At 38.2% G+C, this 14771-nt stretch overlaps 1 protein-coding gene across 6 annotated transcripts in view; it reads right to left on the minus strand.

Annotated features, from left to right (window-relative positions):
* Positions 1 to 14771, minus strand: part of ZBTB44 (zinc finger and BTB domain containing 44) — a 64598-nt gene that overhangs the window by 31235 nt on the left and 18592 nt on the right. The window contains exon 2 of one of the 6 annotated variants that reach the window (XM_036742846.1): positions 1297 to 1369. The exons of the other annotated variants lie outside the window; for them this stretch is intronic. The gene's annotated coding sequence lies outside the window, so the exon portion shown is untranslated. The remainder of the gene's footprint in view (positions 1 to 1296; positions 1370 to 14771) is intronic. 6 annotated transcript variants of the gene reach the window in all.

A 14771-nucleotide genomic window follows, 5' to 3' on the forward strand; every position in this document is an offset into this window, starting at 1 on the left:
ATTTTAAAGATTAATAAGTGATTTACGCAAGTTAGTTGTTGCAGATCTTGGATGAGGAGCCTATATAAGTCTACTTGCTGTCCTTTCCACTATACTATGATGCCTCTACATGAAATGTACAAAATCTGATGAATTTGGGAGTTCAGGCCCATGACCAAATCTTTCTGATTCCCAAATCGGCATTTTTAAAAAACTAGATTTGACAACACTGCTGAGAGAATTAAATTCCCAGTTATGCTTATTTTCCTAATATTTTTCTCTAATTTCAACATTTCTAGCCTTCATATGCAATCTGTTCAAATTAGTAAACTACAAGTGACAATCCCCTCTTATATAACTAAAAGAAACAGATTGCTATGAAAAAAAGTTATGACTTGTTATAGTAAATACCATTCTAAGTTGTCAAAATGATGAAAAACCAGTCAAGTCCTGCAACAAAATGATGCAAAATAGATATAAAACTTAGATTTTTAAAAGCCAAGTCCTGGTAGTATTAACTGCACATTAACTGTACGATAATGAAAAATACCAATCTATTAAAAACTAAATGATTCTGATATACATGAAGTGATATCCCCACAACTTTTCAAACTCTGGTAAATAAAAAAAATTGCAGAAATTTACAGAAGGAATTCCTGTTCATGTAGTGAGTGGCCTATGAAATATACCTAAAAACTCTATTAATCTAAACATTCCTTACAGATCTACTACTACAGGTCCTTCTAATGTACCTACTATTGAACCATCTTAATTTAAATTCCATTTCAATTCTTAATTATTATGGTTTCAACTCAGCCACAGGCACACTGTTATAAAGCTGTCGCGCCTGGGGACTCAACTGTGGAAAGTTATGGGGAAAATCCTAACAACAATGGGAAGCTTTGTATAGCAACAGATATTGAGAAAATTAAAGGTGATGTATATATGTGTATTAGGGGAAGGGATGGAAAAGAGAATGAGTTTGGCCATCCAAATTGCTTAGATTCTTGAATTAGATTCTTAAGCCTACTCTTGCCTGTTTTGCGTTTTTGACACTGCCGATCCAGACTTCCACATCTTAAGATATGCTGCTAGCTTTTAGCCCTGCTCTGCTATTCGTTACACCTAGGGATAATTTGATGTTATTGTCTTGGGGGAAAAAAAAAGCAAACCACAAAATACAATTATTAGAGCCTTTTATTAAACCCCATTATTACCAAAACCATTACTAGCAAAAGAAGCACAGCAAAGGAGAAAAGCATGCTGGAACAGGGAATCAGGAAAGACCAGAGTTGAAATGTGCCTCTAGACACTTACCAGTTATGAAACCCTGAGAAAGTCTGTTCACCTCTAAGCCTCAGTTTCCTCATCTGTCTGAGATAATAGAAACCTAAGAGATAACAGTATGTATAAATGTAAAGTTGTAGCATTTCCCACATTATCAAAAAGCTTACAATATCCATAAAATCATAATTCCATGGCCTTATTGAAGCAGATTATATTCCAACATGGAAAGGCTTCTAGTAAAAGCCTGCTGAGGACCACTGCCTGCGTCTATTGTGGCTGCTAAGGACCAATCTAGTTGACACAAAGATGCTCAGCTGCATCAGAAAGCTGGCCCCTAGATGATGCGTCTTTTTTTAAACCAACTAACTGAACAAAGAAAACTACAAATACTTTAAAAGGCCCTCAATTTTGTACAGGCCTTCTCTGTAGTGATAGTGGCAGAAAAACAGGAATAAGGCACTAAGAATAACACAATTCTTGCACCTTTCACAAACATTCCAGTGTGTGTATGTATGTATATACATACATTCTTTCTCTAAAAACCAAACATTGAAGGTGAAACTGAATCATATTCATACATATTTGTGCCCTTAATGAAACCAGAAAACTGTTGTAGCTGAATGGAAGGTCAGCTCACAGGTCCTTAGAGATAGAAGCAAATAAAGGAATTTGTAGAGTTGGTTTCATAATATAACCAAAAGCAACAAGAACCATTTCAGAGAACATTTGGTCATTTCATTTTATAGTGCTCATGATGACTGTAAATAAAGAGATCACTATGAGGATACTCATAACATAGACTCCAACATTAGTTGTAGATGATGAAGCAGAGAAATTCTAAGAACTTGACAAGATCTTCCAAACTAAGTTAACATGCACATTGTGACTTCAATGCAAAGGTGAACGAAAGAGGAAGTAAAAGCTAAGCTGAAAAAACATGATTTGAGAATGATAAATGAAAAGACATATGACTGTAAACTGCTTAAAGGCATCATGAATATATATACTTTCTTCAAGGAGACAGAAGGTCCCAGGATATGAGGAGTACCACATATTACAAAAAAATGAAAACTCTCTGACAACAGTAAAATTAGCTGTCTCTCTGTGTTTTCAAACTATTAACTATCTAGTGCATGGAATAAATGGGCTGTCTCTGGAATTACTTCTACTTGAACGGAGGTTGGGTGACCATGTCACATATATTACAGAAGGATTCCTATTCATGTAGTGAGTGCACTATTTCTTGAGTATGAAGCAGCAAAGGTCAAAATCAATATGGAATAAGAATGATAAAAAGAAACTGAATGTGATTTACAGAAGTTCAAAATCTGTTTATACAAGTTATTCTTTCCAAAAATGTGAAATGAGCAAAACTAAAGACATCTTTAACTATGTTTTTAGAGAAGTTTAACTGACGGTTGCCACAACAAAAAGGCAGAAAGAGTCTAGAAACCACTTCAACTTGAAAGTACTTGATTTTCTCCTTAAAAAGTACAAAGATACAGCTAGGCATATACACACCAAAGACACCAAAAGTGCCAATATAATCATAACAGCATTTTCTCATGATAGGAAACAAGTGGAAACAATAAATACCCATCAATTGATGAATGGCTAAAAAAAATGTAGTACACGAATGTATTTAAATATTATTCCGTTGTAGCAATGAACATGAAAAGTTCAGAAGCATATGAAGACTTATATGAACTAATAATGTAGACTAGAGCATGCAAAAGCAGAAAAACAATACACACAATGACAATAGAAATGGAAGGATTGGGGCAGCTAGGTGGCGCAGTGAGTAGAGCCCCAATCCTGGAATCAGGAGGACCTGAGTTCAGATCCAACCTCAGACACTTTACACCGTACTAGCTGTGTGACCTTGGGCAAGTCACTTAACCCCAATTGTCCTGCCACCCCCCCCCCAAAATGGATTGCCACCAAAAAAACCCTGTAAATGCTTTATAATTACAATGCCTACCCATGTTCTTTGCATAAATAGGGAACTATGGGGGGAGGGAGTATGTGTGGAATATTTCTTATACTATCTGACTGTTAGGGTTGTTGAACTAGGTTTTTCTCCCTTCTATTTAAAAAATATTGCTATAAAAGTTACACTGAGTAGAGCTTTTCTGGACAGCTAGGTGGACCAATGGATGGAGCATCAGGCTTAGAGTCAGAAGACCTGAGTTCAAATTTAACCTTGAACACTTTATAGCTGTGTGACTTCTAGGCAAGTCATTTAACTTCTATTTGCCTTTCCTCATATGTAAAATGAGGACAATAACAGTATCTACTTTGCAAGGTTGTGAGGATGAAATTAGATGATTGTAAAGAACTTAGCACAGTGCTTGGCACATAAGCACTATATAAATGTTAGTTGTTTTTTAGAGGAGGTGGAATGTATTCGGAAAATAACATTGATATAAAAACAAAATATATCAATAAAAATTTAATTTAAAAAATCAATACCAAAGAAATAAATGGAGTAAAGTACAGTCATAACAATCATAACCAATAACTATAAGCACATTAAACAATCCAGTAAAATTTTTGAAAGAGTGGATAAGAAAACACATCTAAAAAACAAACACACATACAGAACAAAAAAGGGAAGTCTATGCCAAGAAAGGGATCTGCTTTATACTAGACTATGAGGTTTATAAGATTCCCGGAAGAAACAATTTGGGGCTTAGACTTTTGTCTTTCTTTCAGTATTTAACAGAGTTCTACATACCATGGGTACTTACTTAAGTGTATGTCTTATACGTGTACTAGACTAGGAAGTGCCATGAGTTTCTTATCTAAACCTTCTAATTTGTTCCTGTGGCAACAGATACTTAATATGTATTTGCCAAAGAGATCCAAGGGTAGGTATGGCATCTCATCTAAACTTTCTTTCTCCCTCAAAACCAAGTATGGTGCTCTAGTGCTTTGGAAATGGTTTCTTCTGCCCCCCTCACTTTTTTTATTTGCTGGGGCGGGTGGGGGGGAGGGATCATGTACCATACTATTAAAAAACAGCAAATCACACTTTAAAACTAGAAGCCAACAGTCACAAATTAAGCACCCCCTCTCCTCCCCAACTCAACACTTGTAGCTTCAACACTTAGTTTGGAGTCAAGAACTCTGAGTTCAAGGCCCCACCTCCCTGTCTCCAGTTACTAGCTGTGAGGCCTTAGGCAAGTATAGGCCACAATTTATGAATCTATAAAATGAGAAAAACAATACTTGAATGACTGACCTCACAGTGTTGTTAAGCTCATTTTCTAATTTCTAGAAAAAACTTTCTGAGGGTAATTTACACAAATATACAAAACCATAACTTTGATGGAGGCATGTGAAGAAAAAAGAGAGACTTTAAACAACATCGTTAACAGGCAACATCTTTATAGTGGCACACAGACTAAAAGGCATTGTTTAATGATTATAATAGCATTTGAGTTGTTGGAGCAAAACTCTTAGTTATAGAGATAATCCAGTGCAAAATTCAAATAGAAAGAGGAATTCTTTAAAAAGATAAAAACCTCCAGAGGCTCCCATAATGGGGGGGGGGGGGGAGAGGGGAGAATAACTTCATATTTTTGAACGATAAGCATTCTTCATCTACTTTGTTTTTTTGTGAAGATCGTTAGGCCAAACTCTTCTGATAAATTATGGAGTCTCAGGAGGCTCATCAGTGTTTTGGGAACTGATGAAAACAACACAATGTCATTCACAAATAGGAATATCTGGACAATCCTATCATCTGTTAGGAATTCCCACCCCCAATTTGAACTATGCATTGGACCATCTCTGTGACAGTGGCAAACACCTTTGACAAGCATACACCATATGAACATACAAAAACACCCACACCAGAAAATGAAGACAGAATCTTCATTGTCAGAAGCTCAGAACTGAACAGACCATGGGCAAATCATTTAACCTCTCAGTGGCAACAGTGGGAGTTTTTATAGCTAGAGATTTCCCACACTAGTACCTTCCTTCTCCCTTTCCCTCCCAAGTTTCTCACATCCTTTCCATTTCATTCCTTGTCACTGCACTAGTTCAGGCTGCTAAGCACCTCATGCCTGGACAACCAAAGAAGTCTCAAGTCTCCTTAACTCTATTCTCTCCTACCTTCAAAAAATTTTATGTGCTGCATATAATCTTAAAAATATAGCTGTAAATGCAAATCAAAACAACTCTTAGATACCACATCTCTCCTGTCAGATTGGCTAAAATAACAAAACAGGAAAATGATAAATGCTGGAAAGGATGTGGGGAAATTGGAACATTGTTACATTGCTATGCCCAAAGGGCTATAAAAATGTTCATACCCTTTGACCCAGCAATACCATTTCTAGGGTTGTATCCCAAAGAAATCACACAAGCAGGAAAAGGACCCATATGTACAAGCATATTTATAGCGGCTCTTTTGGTGGTAGCCAAGAATTGGAAATCAAAGGGATGCCCATCAATTGGGGAATGGCTGAACAAGCTGTGGTATATGAAGGTAATGGAATATTATTGTGCCGTAAGAAATGGGGATGATACAGACTTCATAACAACCTGGAAAAACCTACACAACATAATGCTGAGTGAGCGCAGCAGAGCCAGGAGAACACTGTACACAACCACAGATATATGGATTCTGTGAGGACCAACCCTGACAGACTTCGCTCTTCTCAGCAACACAAGGTGCAGGCACAACTCCAAAGGACTCACGATGGAGAATGCTATCTACATCCAGAGAAAGAACTATGGAGTTTGAATGCAGATTGAGGCACACTTCATGCTCGCCTTTTTCTCTTCTCTTTTGTTTTTGGGTTTTTTTTTTTGGTTGTTTCTTCTTTCTCATTATTCATTCCATAGGTCATAATTCTTCTCCGCAACTTGACTAGTGTATAAATTAATTCAATGTGAAGTCATTCGTGGTAGTTATATGAGATTCCATGCCGTCTTGGGGAGGGAGGGGAGAAAATCTGGAACTCAAAATTATGTAGAACCGTCTGTTGTAAACTAAAAATAAAAATAAATATTAAAATTAAAAAAAATATAGCTGTAAGCATGGGAATCTAGATTTAGAGCTAGAATGACTCTCCACTGTCATCTAGTCTAATAAGCTCACCTTAGAGATAATAAAACAGGCCCAGAGAGGTTAAATGACTTGCCCAGTATCACACTCCCAGTAAGTGGCATTCGTACCCAAGTCCTCTAACCACAAATGTTTTTTCAATTGTACCAAACTACTCTTGTATTACTCACTACACAAAAAGAGTGCGGGGAGGGGGGAAAATAAAAAAAACTATACAAACATTCTTGCTTTACATAAATTCATTTTATGCAAATTCAAATTTACATAAGGAATTCTGAAAGAAATCTGCATTCCAAAAAAAAAAATTATTACAAATCCTTACGCAAAATAGATACTGTATGATAGGACTCTATGATACAGGCAGCATAAAAAGTAGTGGGAAGCTGACAAGCATCTCTAAATCAGTTCCCTTGTGTCTGCAGACAGTGACACTTTACCTCACCCTCTGTTCAATAGTGATTCTTATATTTTCACCATGGCTGGTGGCAAATGTGCTCTTGAGGGGAAAAGTGAACCATCTCGTAAGTGTAAATGAAAATTAAAATAATTAGAAAATATGAAGGAGGACAAAAATTGTCATCAATAACATGAAAATTTAGTCTTGTGGTGTCACCTGTGAACACAACAGGTGTTGCCTGGATAAAGTAGCACGCAAAAGGCAGTCTTGCATGAAGTTGACTTAACTGTTGAAACAAAGAGAAGCTGTTATTCTAGAGATCGAGATACCATTAACTGGGGATATAAGATCAGACTCAGAAAATTCCTTGAAGCTTGGATGACATTTCAAGCCAAGGCTCAATGTGTATTTGAAGATTTAAAGGTAAAATACCCTGAAGAAATACAGGCATTTACAAGCAAGCAGTGGTAGTATGCTGCACAATTTAGAAATTATGCAGGATTTCAAGATGTTCAAGTGTCAGGAGGGCCTGCTAGTAAAGATCTCAAGCAGCAAAGAAGTTCCCAGAGTTCCTGAAAGAAAAAACACACCAAAAACAAAACAAAAAACAAAACAGATGAAGGTCCCTACTTACTGGAGCAAAATTTTTAATGTAGATGAAACTGGCCCATTTTACTAAAGAATGCCATCTTGGTGGAGGAAAAAACCTATTCAGGGGCATAAAGTTTTAAAAAAGAGTTACTCTTCTGCTTGGAGTGAATGCATCTGGGACTTGCAAGTTAAAATCTGTTCTTGTGCACCACTCAGAAAATCCCAGAGCACTGAAAGGAATTAGCAAAACATCACTACCCAGGTATTATTTTATTAACCTTAAGCACAGATAACCCTTATCATCTTTGAACAATGGTTTATACAGGGCTTCATTCCTGAAAAATTTTGTAACGATAACTGCATTCCTTTCAAGATTCTATTTATTTTGGATAATGCTGTCCCGGTTCACTTTCCCCATCAAGATCTTAATGAAAATGTAAAAGTGGTCTCCTTTAACACTACCTACTTATTACAACCTATGGATCGGGGGGGGGGGGGGGGGGGGGGGGGGGGGGGGGGGGGGGGGGGGGGGGGGGGAGTGATTATTTACATACATTTGCCCAGGCAATTGAAGCTTTGGATGCAGATAAGGACTTGACCTTGAGAAATTTCTGGAAATTCTATAACATTTACCACGCAATCCAGAAAACCACTAAAGCATGGGAAGATTTAACAGAAACAGGTATGAAGAGAGGTTAGGAAAAAAGTGTGCCTGAAGTTCGTTCCCCATTTTCATGGATATGACAAAGATTAAACTTTTGAAGATGTGAGAAACAAGTAAAAATAAGCGTAAGAACTGGAGTTAGAAGTGGATGAGAATGATATAAAACTGATTGAGTCTCACGGTGAAGAACTGTCAAATGAGAATCTGATTGGGCTGCTAGCTGAAAAGATTGCAGAAAAAAGGGAAACTTTGAAACCTGAGGTCAAACCAAAGAAGTTCACAATGAAACAGTTGGGAGAAGCATTTCATCACTTGAGTGGATTTTTTTCTAGGACTTAAAAGACCGTTCTTCCAAGTACTTCAAGATTTTTAAAAGTTCAAAGACTAGTGGAGGATAATATTACTTGCTGCTATCTCTCTCTCTCTCTCTCCCTCTCTCTCTCTCTCTCTCTCTCTCTCTCTCTCTCTCTCTCTATATATATATATATATATATATATATATAGAGGGAGAGAGAGAGAGAGATATAGATACAGTCAGGCATATGAGGAAAGAGAGCCCTTGTCCACACACCTCTCAATATCTTCATTAAAAAGTTGTGCAGCCAACCACCAGTGAAAATGGCTAGATGCAACGGGTAGAGAAGGGGGCAACACACAGCACACCTACGTTAACTTCACTGCAGAGTACTAGGTATACTTTAAACATTAACTTTACCTTTCACAATTCTATTTATCATGATACAGTATTTAATATACTTGCATTTTAAAGCTCATTAAAATATATGCATGTCACGTCCTTTCTCCTCTTTCAATTTCTTTTCACTTCTTGCTTTAGAACTGTAGATTTCAATTTTGATCAAATATCTCTAAACATACTTTTCATATCATTATACTAAGTAGGATCAAACTACTCATATAAAAGAGAGAAACTAAACAAGTAAGACTGCATATATTTTATACATGAGCATCTAGGTGGCACAGTGGATAGCATGTCTGGTCTGAAGTAAGGCTCATATTCCTCATTTCAAATCTGGCCTCACACACTTAACGAACTGTGTGATCCTGGGCAAGTCACTTAATCCTGTCTGCCTCAGTTTCCTCATCTGTAAAATGAGCTGGAAAAGGCAATGGCAAACCACTCCAGCATACTGGCCAAGAAAACCCCAAATAGGGTTACGAAGAGTTGGACATGACTGAACAACAACAAATATTTTATGTGTGTTAGTACCATTAGTAAAGTAAAAGTATTATTTTATGTATGCCTTTGTTATATGCTAAATGAAGTGGGTGGGTAGGAGCAAATTCAAATTACACAAAAACCTCTTTACATAGAGATCTGTAGAGGTCTATGGATTGGTTCACTTAGTACAGTAAAAACTGTCTGTATGCACATTGATTACAACTATGCAAAGAAAGACATCAAAAAGCAGGAAAAATGAATGGCTAACACATGGCATAATGTTGGTGCTAACTTAATATTAACATATATGATCTTCATTTATTTGACCAAACTGATAAATAATAGAAATGTAAGTTCCACAATCATTCCCAGACATTTCATTTTTTATTTTAAAGATTAAGTAGGTCAGTCAATAAGCAATTTATTAATAAAGTACCCACTATGTGCCAGGCACTGTACTATATTGAGGTTATAAAGGCCAAAAAAAAAATCCCAAAACACCAGTCCCTGCTCTCCGAGATCTCACAAGTCTAAAGGGAATGATGACATGCAAACAATTATGCGTGAACAAAAATGCAGGCAGGGTATGCTGCAGCCTGCTCAACCTAGTTCTAGCTTCAAACCTAGCCCATTTTACGCCTTTATATTTCAGAAATCAATAAACTACAAATCAGGGCTTGATTTATTGTTTTGTTAACTGTTTATATTTAAGAAAGTGATGGAGAAAATGTTAATAATGCAGATTAAACTTAAAAGCAGATCATATACTCACACCCCCCCCCACTTCCCCTGTAGGATGTTAAACATTTACCAGCACATCCCTGTATACATGATAAATTGGAAATAATCCCAAAGGGAAGGAGCTAGTAATTAAAATGACCTTTCCCGCCCAGTCCTGAAGTACAGGGGCTACCGATCATCAGATCCCGCAGGTTCACTCTGATTAGCACAGGAGCTTTGACCTCCATTTCTGACCTAGGCTGGCTTGCCTTTCCTTTGGCAGCTTTCTGTGAAGTAGTGTGGTTCAGGAATGTTGGATGTGAAGTCAGAGAGAGGCCCTACTTCAAAATGTGGCTCTACAACTGTCTACCTGTGTGACCATGGGCTGAAATCACTTAACCTCGACTATAAAATGAAGTGGTTAGACCATATGATCTCAAAAGATCTCATCTATTCGTTTAAAAAAGCCAACATCATTTTCACTATCTAACTTTGTTTCTCTCTGTTCCACCCAAAGAGGTAGAAGAATGAAACAAAGTGTCTTATAACAGAGTACACCCTTAATAAATGATTGTTGATTGACTGATCTGCTAACTTTACATCTATGGCCATACCTCAATTCCTGGCCAAATCCTGGAACACATTAAAGGCATGATTTGTAAGCATTTAGAAAAAGAATCAGTGATCATTAAATCACGAACTTATCAAAAACAGGTTATATACCAGATTAACCTCCTCAGCATTTCTGAGATTTTGTCAAAGTGGTTTCATGGTATTATCTGTGGTTAAAATGAAGTGATGTGGATGGTCCTCTCCTGGTCAACATTTTCATTAATTACTTGGATGAAGACAAAAATGGAACACTGGTTGAATATGCAGGTGGTGCAAAGTTTGGAGTTACAGCTCTTAAAGTTAGATTATATCATCAAGATCCCAAGAGATATTGGCTTGATGAGTCACATTAAGAATATTGTGGCCTCTCCCCCAAGATGGTGCTGAAGATGAAGAGGGAAGCCATTGTCCTCACCAAGACAGAAGCCAAGTCCAAGGCCTTGAAGGCCAAGAAGGCCGTTTTGAAGGGCGTCCATAGACACAAAAAGAAGATCCGAACATTCCCCACCTTCTGACAACTCCAAGACACTAAGACTAAGAAGACAGCTCAAATACCCTCGGAAAAGTGCCCCTCATGCCATCATTAAGTTCCCCTTGACCACACAGTCTGCTATGAAGAAGACTGAGGACAACACCCTAGTCTTCATTGTGGATGCCAAGGCCAACAAGCATCAGATCAAGCAGGCGGTTAAGAAGCTGTATGACATCTATGTGCCCAAGGTCAACACGCTGATCCAGCCTGATGGAGAGGAGGCCTATGAACGACCTGCTCCAGACTATGATGTTGCCAACAAAATTGGAATCACCTAAACTGTGTCCAGCTATCCCACTCCACCTACAATAAAGTTTTCCAGTATTAAAAAAATTATCGTTATGGAATACTACTGTGCTGTAAGAAATGACGAACAGGTTGATTTTAGAAAAAAACACAGAAAGACTTGCATAAAATGAGTGAAATGAACAGAACCAAGAAAAATAATAGCAATACTGTTTGAATAAATGTGAATGACTAAGCTATTATAAGTATTATAAATATTTAAATCAACCACAAAGAACTATGAAACAAGATCCTATCCACCTCTAGAGAAAGAACTGATAAATACAAGTATGCCTATTATGGTTTTACAAATATGTGTTGTGTGTGTACACACAAACACACACACACACACACACACACACATCACACATCTGTGTGGGGTGGGGAGGGAGGGAGACAGTTCAGAACTTAAAATGTAACAAAATAATTAAAATTAAATTAAAAAAAGAATATCTCATATAAGCCTTGCAACAACCCAGTTAATACTCCAAATACTATTGTTGACTAGTAAATGGCTGAACTAGAATTCAAACTACATACACCAATGCCCTCCAAATTTTTTTCCTCATAGCTAACCCCTTTCAGTAGTTTCTGAGCATATACTCCTAATATATGTAAATCTATCTTATAAAATTCACTACCATAAAATGCAGACATCTTCTTGCCAGCCTCAGTGACCATATATCCTGGAAAAGTTGTTTTTTAAAGTGACCTAAACTCACTGAAAATAGGTGCTTTCTTACCATACGCCCTTATTTATCTTGGGTGTCGATTCCCCATAAGTCATTTTTTTTGAATCATCCTTTCTAATCCAAAGATTATTCTCTTAAAAGGGGAAAAGACAAGTCATTACTCCTTCTTTGACTCTTCTCTTTTCTCCAAAATACCTAACAAAAAAAAATCCACCCTTTTTGTCCTTAGCTTTTCCTTGCCATCATCAGTTCATTGTAAACTACTCACAAAATGAAGACACCGTGTGTATATCAACATGCCTCCTGACTTAAATCTTCAACTCATTGCCTCATCAAATATTTCTCTTCAGAAAGCTCATCAAGGTGTATGTACAGGTCTTTCCCTTCTCTCAAGATGGCGGACAAAAAGCCTCCAAAGGAACCAAAGGAAAAGGTCAAAAAGGAAAGAGAACAAAAAGGAAGATGTGGCTGAAATGGTGGTGAAAAAACCTCCAAGGCATTGCAGTAGGAACCCAGTCCTGGCCCAATGGATTGGTAGATACTACAGGTCTGCAATGTATTCTTGGAGAGCCATGTACAATCAGAAATACACTGCACCCTAAAACTCAGATGGAAAGGAAAAAGAAAGGAGAAGGTGCCTGCTACTATCTCAAAGCCAGTTGGTGGTGACACGAATGGAGGAACCCGCAGAGTCTAGATTCGCAAAATGCCTCGGTATTACCCTACTGAGCATGTGCCTAGAAAGCTGCTAAGTCATGGCAAAAAGCCCTTCCTTCAGTCAGCATGTGAGGAGACTTCGAAGTAGCATCAAGCCAGGCACCGTTCTGATCATGCTCACAGGCTGCCACAGGGCAAGCGAGTGATTTTCCTGAAGCAGCTGGTTAGTGGCTTGCTACCGGTGACTGGACCTCTGACCATCAACCGTGTTCCTCTGAGAAGGACCCATCAGAAATTTGTAATTGCCTCCTCTACCAGGGTTATCCTTTCAGGTATAAAAATTCCAAATCATCTTACTGATGCTTATTTCAAGAAGCAGCAGCTCCATAAACCTAGACGCCAAGAAGGAGATTTTTGACACAGAGAAAGAGAGATTACAGAGCAGCACAGGCTAATCAGTGTTGGGGTCTCCTCTGGGGGTCCTTGACCAGCAAGGACCTGTCTCGATGAATGAAGCGGGAGTTAAGATGGAAGCAACTCCGATTTATTGGGGGAAATCATCCTTTTATATAGGGTTTGCAATGCATGACTATAAGCAAGGGGTAATGATTATGACGACAACAGCATGGGAAAGAACAGAAATGTTTCGGTATGGGTATCTGCATGGGCATGGGAATAATCAGGCATGTTGCAATATAGGCAGCATGTCTGTACCAGAGGGCTATGTGAGGCAGGATGTCCCAGTAAAGTATCAAAGATGTCCTAGTAAAGTAACAAGGCACTGCATTAGGTAATGGTTCAGAAGCATTAGGTAATGGCCAACTGGGTCTCTCCTTCCGGGCTCGTGTTTTCCTTGTCGATAGGCTCTGCCTGCATGTATAGGAAGACCATAGGGGCTTCCCAAAGGCGGAGGCCCTTCCTCTGGGCGCCATGTTGTTCCACTCCTACTAAGCCTGTCTGGTTTACCCAGGAAACAGGCCAAGTGCTAGCGGTCCTGACAGCCCCAGGGTTGGAACCAACCCCTTACAGATCAGAAAACAGTAGACTCTCAGATCCTGCCCCAAATCAAGAAAATTCCTCAGCTCCATGGCTACCTGCATTCTGTATTCTCTCTCTCCAATGGAGTTTATCCTCACAAACTGGTGTTTCAAATGCCTTCCAGAGAACTCTTATTAAAATATTTGGAATAGCTAAAAAAAAAAAAAAAAAAAGATCTATGTATAGCCTTTCACCTCTATTTCATGTGAAAACAGCATGTGTCAATCTGCATTCAGACTCCATAGTTCTTTCTCTGTGTGTGGACAGCATTTTCCATCACAAGTCTTTTGGAATTGTTTTGGATCACTGTATTGCTGAATAGTTGATCATCACACAATGTTGCTGTTACTGTGTATAATGTTCTCCTGGTTCTTTGTGCTTATCCTTTGCACCCAACACATTACAAACAAACATTTATAAATAGCTTATTGTAGTAGCCCCAAATTGGAAATTAAGGGGGAGAGTACCTATTAGTGAGTAGGGAATGGCTCAACAAATTTCTACATATGAAATGTTATGATAGGATCAATCATCCCTCTGTAAGAATTTTTATAATTAAATGAGACAAAAAAAGCTGAGGTAGGTTGGATGCAGATTGTAAAGTGATTTGCATACACACACGTGAACATACATATCTATAAAATGAAAACTGATTTGCTGCATTGACAGAGACTTGTAACCTGTCTGAACTCAACAGCACCATTCCAATCTTTACACACAGAACAATCATGTGTATATGTTATCTCTATCCATGTTCACCAGGCTGTAATGCAGATGGGCAATGCCTACTGGAAATTATATTGCTTAGAGCACAGTATCCAACCCAATGGTATCATGTCCAGCAACAGGTCCTGGGGGGGTGGGGTGATGAGGACTCCTTCAATACCTTCCTCAGTGAGAAAGGGGTTGGCAAGTATGTGCCCAGAGCAGTCTTTGTGGAGCTGAAGCCTTTTGTAGACAGTAATAGACCAGAATCTATTAACAGATGACCTACCCTGAGCAGCTGGCAAGTATGCTGCTGCTAATAGGTTAGCAGCATATGCAGTAATGCATTTAT

The sequence above is a fragment of the Trichosurus vulpecula genome, chromosome 2, assembly GCF_011100635.1.
Source record: "Trichosurus vulpecula isolate mTriVul1 chromosome 2, mTriVul1.pri, whole genome shotgun sequence".
Taxonomy (NCBI): Eukaryota; Metazoa; Chordata; class Mammalia; order Diprotodontia; family Phalangeridae; genus Trichosurus; species Trichosurus vulpecula.